This window comes from Saccopteryx leptura, chromosome 3 (genome assembly GCF_036850995.1).
Source record: "Saccopteryx leptura isolate mSacLep1 chromosome 3, mSacLep1_pri_phased_curated, whole genome shotgun sequence".
Classification (NCBI taxonomy): Eukaryota; Metazoa; Chordata; class Mammalia; order Chiroptera; family Emballonuridae; genus Saccopteryx; species Saccopteryx leptura.
This window is the reverse complement of record NC_089505.1, coordinates 260061146-260072455: the sequence shown is the minus strand read 5'-3', so window position 1 is coordinate 260072455 and position 11310 is coordinate 260061146.

Below are 11310 nucleotides of genomic sequence, written 5' to 3'. Positions count from 1 at the left end.
CTGCCCTATTAGTGCTTGACCAGCTTAGAGCACATATTAGCAAAACCACACACACAAAAAAAACTTTAAAGAAGTGAAGACTCATATAGCTGTAATTCCTGGAATCTTACCAGTCAGTTGCAACCTCTCCACATTTCCATCAACACACCATTTTAAGTCTTTATGCGAGAAGAGTGGAACAAATGGATGGCTGCTGGTAATCATTTGACATCAACTGGACGAATGAAGAGACCCACTATCACTCATGTTTGTGAATGAGTGAAAACATCATGGCAGTCAGTGAAGAATGAAACCATGATATGGTCATTCAAAAAATGTGGCATTAGCAATGCCTTAGATAGCACTGAAGATGGTATCATATATGAAAATAGAAAAGAAAGTGATATCAGTGATAGTGAGCAACTGAGCTTCTTAAATTCTGACACCAGTGATGATGAGTTCCTGGGGTCCCTGGACAAACTAGAAGAGTATTTGAACATTAAAGTCTCTTCCCATTTGTTAATAACAGTGCTAATGGTTGTTAATACTGCTGTTGAGTTTACATTGTTGAAATATTATTGTGGTATATTTTATTAAATATTTTAACACACCATTTGGTTCAGAATATTTTTTTTCTTATTTTCCTCCTTAAAACCCTAGGTGTGTCTTATGGTCAGGTGTGTCTTATGGAGCAAAAAATATAGTAATAAACTTTTAAATACTATTCTATTTTTTGTATAAGAACAAAAGACTAAGCCCTCTCTAAAATATTGTTTATAAAATTTACATTAATGATAATTATATTTTGTGCAGTAGCATCATTGAATATTCTCCATTGATTTAAGAATTTTTGATTTAATACTTTCTGACACAATGTGTCTAAAAATCTAAGTTTTGGATACTTGATGTTAATGACTAATAGAACTGAAAAGAATTAGATCTAAAGACATATAGGTTCAAATAGAATAACGACTGAATAAGCTGTGTTTACTAAATCATGATATTAACTCCCAAATTTCCAGCAACTGATTATGCACAATGTTTTTTTGTTGTTGTTAAAAGCTGACTATTAAGTTTCTACCTCCATTGTTGTCAATTGTTGCAAAATAATGAGGATGTGGTATAATTTTACATTTTTTAACAAGTGGTTTCAAAATTCACTGAAACTCCTCTGATAAAAGTTTTTAAAACAAAGTTAGAAAATTTTGTTTCCAGTCTTTTAAGGTATATAGATATAAGTTTTAACAATAACACATTTATAGCAGTATCAGCCACACACACATACACAAAAAAACTTCACACATTATAATGAAAATATTTCCATACATTCATTTCCAAAATCTTTTCTCCTTACCATGAGTTTCTTTTCAAAAACTCTTACTTTCTCATTTGTTGATAAAAATCAATTCCATGAAGCAATACCTTAAGGCAGTGGTCCCCAACCCCCAGGCTGTGGACCGGTACCGGTCCGTGGGCCATTTAATACCGGTCCGCAGAGAAAGAATAAATAACTTACATTATTTCCATTTTATTTATATTTAAGTATGAATGATGTTTTATTTTTAAAAAATGACCAGATTCTCTCTGTTACATTTGGCTAAGACTCACTCTTGATACTTGTCTCGGTCACGTGATACATTGCTGCTAAAATTAAACCCATAAACTAGCAAAATGAGTGAAAAACAAAATTCCATCGAAAGTTTTTTTGCGAAGTGGAAAAGGGCCAGTGAGGAGACAGAAGAACCTACGACCTCGAAGAAAAACAAGGCTTCATTTAACAGACAATACCAGGAGTCCTACTTGAAGTATGGATTTATTGCAACTGGTGATTCTCGCGCACCAAGGCCGCTCTGCATAATATGTGACGACTGGCTAAGTAATGAGGCAATGAAGCCTTCAAAACTGCTTCGCCACTTGGAGACCAAGCACCCTACTTTAAAACACAAGCCTTCAGAGTATTTTGAAAGAAAAAAGCATGAACAAGAAGGACAGAAACAATTACTGGTGGCCACTACATCAATAAATGCGAGTGCACTGAGAGCATCATACTTGGTGGCTAATCGTATTGCTAAAGCTAAGAAGCCATTCACCGTTGGTGAAGAATTGATCCTTCCAGCCACTAAAGACATTTGTCGTGAACTTCTAGGAGAGGCTGTGGTTAAAAAGATAGCACAGATGCCTCTTTCAGCTACTACCATCACACGGCGCATTGAGGAAATAGCAGAGGACATTAAACCACAATTGTTGGAAAGGATTAATAAATCACCGTGGTACACTCTCCAGGTTGACGAATCTACAGATATTGACAACAAGGCAATGCTACTTGTTTACGTGCGTTATCTTTATCAAGAGGATGTGCATGAGGATATGTTATGTGCACCATCATTGCCAACCAAAACCACAGTCACAGAACTATTTAAATCACTGGATGACTATATATCAGGAAAACTGAAATGGTCTTTTTGTGTCAGCATATGCACAGATGGAGCTGCTGCCATGACCGGAAGGATGTCTGGTTTAACTACTCGGATTAGGGAGGTTGCATCTGAATGCAAGTCTACGCATTGTGTCATTCACAGGGAAATGCTGGCTAGCCGAAATATACCACAGGAACTTAACAACATACTGAATGATGTTGTTAAAGTTATTAACCACATCAAAACACACGCCCTTCACTCGCGCCTGTTTGAGCAACTTTGTGAGGAAATGAACGCGGAGAACAGACACCTTCTCTTTTTTTTTTTTTCAGACACCTTCTCTTATACACAGAAATAAGATGGTTATCCCGAGGGAGGTCCCTGGCCAGAGTGTTTGAATTATGAGAGCCGCTGCAGAGATTTCTCTTAGAAAAAAAGTCACCGCTAGCAGCACATTTCAGTGACGAGGAATGGGTCGCAAAATTCGCTTACTTGTGCGACATATTTAACCTCCTCAATGAACTCAATCGGTCACTTCAGGGGAAAATGACAACTGTCTTTAAGTTGGCAGATAAAATAGCTGCATTTAAAGCTAAACAGGATTTGTGGGGACGACGCATAATCGGGTATATTTGACATGTTTCAAACAATCACGGGAATTTTGGAAGAGACTGAGCCCAAGCCTTCATTGTCCCAACTGGTGCACGATATTTGCTTTTAAAAGAGTTTGAATGCTGGGCCTGACCTGTGGTGGCGCAGTGGGATAAAGCGTCGACCTGGAACACTGAGGTTGCCAGTTTAAAACCTTGGGCTTGCCTGGTAAAGGCTCATATGGGAGTTGATGCTTCCTGCTCCTCCCCCTTCTCTCTCTCTCTCTCCCCTCTCTCTAAAAATCAATAAATAAAATAAAAAAAAAAGAGTTTGAATGCTACTTCCCAACCACAAAAGACCCACAAATTGCTAAGGAATGGATCCGTGATCCATTTGTCAACAAACCAGGTGAATCCAGCGTGTCTATGCAAGAAGAGGATCAACTACTGAAGATTGCAAATGACCGCGGCCTTAAAAATATGTTCAAAACTACAACTCTGCTGGTGTTCTGGATTAAAGTCATGGCAGAATACCCCGAGATCACCACAAAAGCACTAAAAACCCTGTTGTCATTGCCGACATCCTATTTGTGTGAAGCGGGATTTTCTGTAGTGACAGTAACCAAAACAAAATTACAAAATAGACTGGACATAAACAACACACTTCAGGTGTCATTGTCTCTCATTACTCTAGATGGGACCATCTCATTGCAAAGAAACAAGCTCAGGGCTCCCACTGATTTAGCGTTATGGTTGTTGAGGAATAGGCTACTATCTCTCATTCTATATAAACATTATAATAAATAACCCTTAACTTACAATATTCATAACAATGGTGAGTTGTATTTTTCATTTATATTTGTTTTTGTGTTGGATCTTATTTTTAAGGCATGTTTAAACATTACCATAGCGATTGGAAAATGTTTGGAGGCGGAGAGGATGTTACTCATGTTATGTTGTTGGTGCGATGTTAAGAGGATGCTTCTAATAAAGTTGCATATGAGTATACAGTGGATTCATGTTTATTTTTATTGTCATAGGTTCATGATTGGTAGTAAGCCTGAACCTATCATATTACATATTGATGTCAGACATGAAATGTCAGAAGAACAAATTTAAATACAGCCTGAATAATGAGGACATGCTCGTTCCTCCTTTAACTTAGCCCAACAAATATCATAAGTTCGACAATTATATATATTTAAAAATACCACAGTTTTTACACTGGTCGCATAATTTTATTTTGTGCATTTATCCGTCTCACCCTAAAGGCCAGTCTGTGAAAATATTTTCTGATATTAAACCAGTCCGTGGCCCAAAACAGGTTGGGGACCACTGCCCTAAGGTGTTTCTTTTTCCCTAGAGTATATACCAACTAGCAATCCACTGACTGCCTTTTGTCTTATTAAAAAAAGTAAGACTACTTATATTATTACTAAAAAAACACACACCTATAGCCCATATTCAAGTTCAGCAATTCTCTTAAGTACTTTGTCATGAGGCAACCATTATAAAAGTTTTTCATAGTCACATCTCATCTCATGTACTGAAAATATATTCTATGACTTAGGAAAATACAACCTGTTTATTTGGGCATAATACATTGTGTAAGCATATACACACATTGTTATCTGCAAAACAAAACAAAAAACAAAAAGCCTGAGAGGGTCACTGCCAATCTCTCAGACTGTAAATCATGAGCTTTCTCCACTCTTTTCTCTGTCCCACTTGTATTGAATGTCATCCTGACATTAACAAAGGAAAGCCACCAGGGCAGTCTGTACAGTAAATTCTAGTTAAGGTTGATTTATTTCTTACTTTAGTTTGAAAATAATATAATTAATAGATCTACTATATCTTCTTACATCTCCATTGATCATTTTGTCTTCACCCATGATGTTCACACATTGAACTGTACGCACATTTTATTTAATTCCTTATTTGATTTTCTGCATTGTCAATTTTGATCATTAATGCTCTTTTTATATCATTCAACATTTCAGACTACTCCATTTCCATCTTGTTCATATAGACCATATTTTATTGAAATTGTAAAGAGTATAACATAAGTACTCTCTAAAATTTTCTTGTTTCCTAAAGTAAGTAATGTTTAAGTATGCTTTGATCATTAGCTGTAAAGTCTTTGTTTTACTTATATTATGTAAGAGAATATTGTTATCGATTCCTCATGTTGATTTTTTTTCTAGATCACATGCTTGAGTAAAGAACAATCAATATATTTAGGTCTGCAGGTTATAAATTGACAGTGTAAATGTATATTCCAACTTTTCTCCTACTTAATGTCCACTGAGACACTGCTAAATTTCTCACATTTTAAGCTGAAAAACAATAGGTGTGTGCAAAACACCCCCAAATTTGTTCTTTTTAGTAAACACTTATTTGGTGTGACTGGGCAGATTTGTTTTGTTTACTTTCAGTGTTTGCTTTCTTTCCAATGGGGAGGCAGTCTAGTGCATTGTTTAAGAGCATACTATTGCAAATCACAAGCCTGGAGTCAAATTCTGGCTTTACAAACTATTAGAGGTGTGACCTTGGACAAATCACTTGTCTCTGCTTTAGTTAGCATATCTCTGAAATAAAATCTTTTCCTTACTGAGTTGCTTTAATTCTGGGGCCAATGACTATGAGCTCTTATTAATTTATGTTAGGATGTACTTTTTACTAAAAATGCTAGATGAAAATAAAAATTTCTAAAGAATGCCTACTCCCTGTTTTTCTTATTTCAACTCTTGTTTATAGCTGACTTAATTAGTATCCAGACATTAGTGTGTCCCGTCTGTTACTATTGACCTATGGCTAGTTTATATGCTGTGACTTTCAGGAACTCAATGGATAAGAATAATTTAGTCTGTTGGTCAATTTGCTTGCCATAAAAGGGCCATATTGCCACTTATTTTGTTTGAGACAGGGCCCTCGGTTTCTGAAATAGGGATAAAGAACTAGGGTGTGCAGGTATCACCGGAGAACACCCAAGTGCAAGGGAGCTTCTCCCTCTGCAATTCTTGTCATGCTCATAAGAAAGAATTCAGGTGGGAGACAGGTTTCAGCATTCAAGTAAAACAAGCAGTTTATTAAGCAAAGCTATACAATTGGCACAAGGCACAAGCAGGCAAACTCAGCCAATCTGAGTTCCCCACTTGTTGTGCTTTTAGAGATTATATACTTTTTACCTGCAAATTTCAAGGCTCCCCTTTCCCGATATCGGGACTGACACGCAAGGTTTCAAGACCATTTGAACATCTGGTGATTTTGTTCTGGCAGATCTTCAGACTACTAATTTCCTCATTCAGTGGGTGAGATAAACCTCCTTTGCTTCCCCCTCCCGCCTGCTGCCCTGACATCCATGCAGCAGTTCCAGAGGCCCAGACACAAAGGCCATCAGCTCTTGATCTGACCCTTCTGCACAGGCAATGCTTTCAGAGTTTGGCAACTTTATGTATCCCTCTGACACAGTGCTTTTTAATGAGTGAGCTGCAATAAACACACTGGACTGCTGCAAGAATGTTTTAAATGTGTAATACCTGATTATTGAGTCAGGGACACTGACCTCTTTTCCCTTTGATTGTCAAATAAAGAAATGACAACAGCCAACACAACAATAGCCATCTGGTGTGAATGAATCAAACTTACACCTATTTTTTGTTAGATCAGCAAAAAATATAATAGATTTTTTGGTGTGCCGCAGAAGTTTAGTGATTAGTTTATGTGTGCCATGAGATGAAAAAGGTGGAAAATCACTGCTCTCTTAGCACGCGTTACCTTCTAACATGTTATGTTAATTGTATATTTTCTGCCTTCACTCTAGCTAGAACAATAGCTCTAGGAAAGCAGGAAATTATCTCTGTATGTTCACCTAAAATAGTGCCTGGCCCAGAATAGGCCCTCAAATACTTTGTAAAACATTAAAAACCTTACTTTTTGGTACAGTTGTGACTCAGAGTTTCTATGTTTTCAGAGGCATTTCAATGGGAAATTCCATAAGGCAAAACTAACTGGTTACCATAACTTGGAGGTCAAGAACAATTATTTGGACTTCCTTCAATGCGTTTCAGTTATTAAAAAACATATTTAACTGCCCAGGGCATTTTTTTTTTTTTTTGTAATGTCAGAGAAGACAATTTCAGTCACTGAATTTGCATGAAGAGAAACAATTTTTTCTCAAAACAATAGCTAATCTAGGGCAAAGGCAAAACTTCAGCTAAGTTGGTTAGACAAAGATGAAAAACCTGATTGCTCACAGACCCTGCTCTACATGTATCTTCCGATAAAACTGATTGTAGCAATAATCATAGTATTTCTCTTTTTTTGTATTTCTTTCAATTCTCTTTAGTTCTAAAGTTCTGCCTCCATTAATGATAATTCCAACTCCCAGTCAAAAAGCTTCTACACAAAGCTGCTATCTGAGGAGACACTGGAGATACGTTTTGTAAACAATGATTTAATGTCATTCCTTTAATAACTCATATTAACTCATGGAAGAAATACACAAATTGAGTCTGGTTTGCTATTCCTCTCGAATTTTTCTCTTCCTAATAGTATCAGTTATATTTCTAAAACGGTATCATTTACGTTTCTAAAACAGTAAAAAGATGTGTTCATGTTAATATACTGGAGATCAAGACCAGTTTATAAAATGAAATATTAGTTGAAATCCTGGAGTTCTCTACAGATTCAAATTCACAGTTTCATTTACTGTTAGATAAATGCTATTATCTGAACTAAATATCACTTACTATATGGAGAACAATATTTGGGTCTGTTTTTTTCCAACAACAATTTTCTGATTCTCTGATAGCAACTGGGTGTCCTCCAATTCAATCCAGTTCTAACACTAACTACCCAGAGTTTACATCCAACTCCACAGGTTTAAAAGCTTAATCCCAAAAGATTGCCCTCACTTCAGATACTAGTCACAATTCCAGGGTCCTGTACTTCTTTCCAACTTGCCTAAATATAAGGGGTTCCCACAACCCACCCCAATTCGGGTGCAGTGGTTACTAGATTGACTCATAGAACTCAGGAAGTCACAGTACTTAGGTTTACCAGTTTATTATAAAGAATACAACTCAGCCAAGTGGATAGGATACCTAGAGCAAGGTATTAAGAAGAAAGGGCATAGCTTTCATGCCTTCTCCAGGAGGGCCAACTCCCAGCATATCAATGTATTCAACAGCCTGAAGCTCCTTGAATCTTGTTGCTCACGAGTTTTTTAAGATTTCATTCCTTAAACATACTTGATTAAATCATTGGTTATTAGTAACTGAACTTCTATTTTCTAGCTGCCCTCTTCTCTGAAGCACTTGAGGGATGGGGATGGAAATTCTAACCTTCCAACATGTACTGTGACTCTCTCCCTTGAAACTATTTAAGAGGCCACCTTGAGTCAACTCATTACCATAAGCTCATGGTGGAGAGAGATCATTATTATGACTAGCTAAAGACACTCAAGTCGCTTAGGAAATATACAGGGTTTTAGAAGCTCTATGCCAGGAGCCACTGACCCTGGATAAACCATATTTAATAAACAAGGACATTTTGAATAGTATACCTAAGTAATACTAAATATTTTAGCTATCATTATATAGGCAGGTATTTTCAATCTTTCAGTGTGTATTAAAGTGACACAAACTTTGTTAAACATTTCATATTTGAAAATTCAAAATATGCAAGGTTTTTAGCATCTTATAGATTTTTCAAAATTTTTATTAATTTTAATTTATTGTGTTAACATGAATTCAAGTGTCCCACTCAATAGAACTACCTCACCCCCACCCCCTTGTCCCTCATTACTCCCCCTTTATCTCCTCCCTCTGACTCCCTCACACCTTCCCATTGGGATTTTCTGATCTATGTGTTATGTATATATAATTTACTGATCCCTTCACCTTCTCTGATCCCATCCCCTCATCTCCCTTCCCTCTGACTGTTATCCCTCAGCTTCCTGTGATCCTGCCTCCACCTCTATTTTGTTCCTCAGTTCACTTTGTTCACTGGATTCCACATATATGTGAGATCATATGATATTTTTCTTTCTCTATCTGGCTTATTTAACTTAGCACAATAATCTCCAGGTCCATCCATTCTGTCACAAAAGGTAAGATTTCCTACTTTTTCACGTAGTATTCCATTGTGTATATGTACCACCCTTTTTAATCCACTTGTCTACTGACAGACACTTGGGCTGTTTCCAGATCTTGGCTATTGTAAAAATGCTGCAATAAACATGGAGGTGCATATCTACTTTTGAATCAGTGATTTGGTATTCTTAGGATATATTTCTAAAAGTGGGACAGCTGGGTCAAAAGGCAGTTCCATTTTTAATTTTTTGAGGAATCTCCATACTGTTTTCCACAGTGGCTGCACCAGTCTGCATTCCCACCAGCAGTGCAGGAGGGTTTTCTTTTCTCCACATCCTTGCTAGCACTTACTGTGCTTTGATTTGTTAATGTGAACCAGTCTGACAGGTGTGTGATGGTATCTTATTGTGGTTTTACTTTGCATTTCTTTGATAATTAGTGACGTTGAACATTTTTTTGTATGCCTATTGGCCATCTGTATGTCCTTTTTGGAGAAGTGTCTATTCAGTTCTTTAGCCCATTTTTAATTGGATTGTTTACCTTCCTGGTGTTGAGTTTTAGAAGTTCTGTATAAATTTTGGTTTTTAACCCCGACATATTGGCAAATATGTTCTCCCATTGTGCGGGTTGTCTTTTTATTTTGCTCACAGTGTCTTCTGCTTTGCAAAAGATTTTTAGTTTGATTTAGACCCATCTGTTTATTTCTCCTCTATTACACTTGTCTGTGGAGATAAATCAGCAAAAATATTGCTATGGGAAATACCACAGAGTTTACTACTTATGTTTTTTGATGATGTTTATGGTTTCATGACTGATATTTAAGTCTTTTATCCATTTTGAGTTTATTTTGAGAATAGTGTAAGGTGGTGGTCTAGTTTCATTTTTTTGCATGTACCTGTCCAAGTTTCCCAACATCATTTATTAAAGAGACTGTCTTTACTCCACTGTATGCTCTTACCTCCTTTGTCAAATATCAATTGACCATAAAGGTGTGGGTTTATTTCTGGGTTCTCTATTCTGTTCCATTGATCTGTATGCCTGTTGTTATGCCAGTACCAAGCTGTTTTGATTACTATGGCCTTGTAGTATAACTTGATATCAGGAAGCGTGATACCTCCCACTTTATTCTTCCTTTTCAAGATTGCTGAGGCTATTCGTATTGTTTTTATCCATACAAATTTTTGGAATGTTTGTTCTATATCTTTGAAGTATGCCATTGGTATTTTAATAGGAATTGCATAGAATCTATAGATTGCTTTGGCTAATATATACATTTTAATGATGTTTATTCTTCCTATCCATGAACACTGTATATGCTTCCACTTGTTTGTGTATTCCTTGATTTCTCTTTTCTTATTTTTAATTTTTATTTTATTTATTCATTTTAGAGAGGAGAGAGAGAGGGAGAGAGAGAGAGACAGAGAGAGAGGGGGGAGGAGCTGGAAGCATCAACTCCCATATGTGCCTTGACCATGCAAGCCCAGGGTTTTGAACCGGTGACCTCAGCATTTCCAGGTCGACGACACTTTATCCACTGCGTCACCACAGGTCAAGGCGATTTCTCTTTTCAATGTCTTAAAATTTCCTAACTACAAGTCTTTTACCTCCTTGGTTAAATTTACTCCTATGTACTTCCTTTTGTTGTTGCGATAGTGAAGGGATAGTTGTTTCCTTAATTTCTCTTTCAGACAGTTTATTGTCAGTGTATAAAAATGCCACTGATTTCTAAACATTAATTTTATATCCTGCTACCTTGCTGAATTCATTTATCAGGTATACTAGTTTTTTGACTGAGCTTTTGGGGTTTTCTATGTACAGTATCATGTCATCAGCAAATAATGATAGTTTTACTTCTTCTTTTCCAATTTGGATGCCTATTATTTCTTCTTCTTGTCTGATTGCTATGGCTAGGACTTCCAGAACTATGTTGAATAAGAGTGGTGTAAGGGGGCACCCCTGCTTTGTTCCTGATCTTAAGGGGATTGTTTTTAATTATTGCCCATTGAGTATGATGGTGGCTGTGGGTTTGTCATTGATGGCCTTTATCATGTTGAGGTATGTTCCCTGTATTCCCACTTGGCTGAGAGTTTTGATTATAAATGGATGCTGAATTTTATCAAATGATTTTTCTGCATCTATTGAAATATCACGTGGTTTTTCTCTTTCCTTTTGTTTATGTGATGAATCACATTGATTGATTTGCAAATATTGTATCAGTCTTGCCTC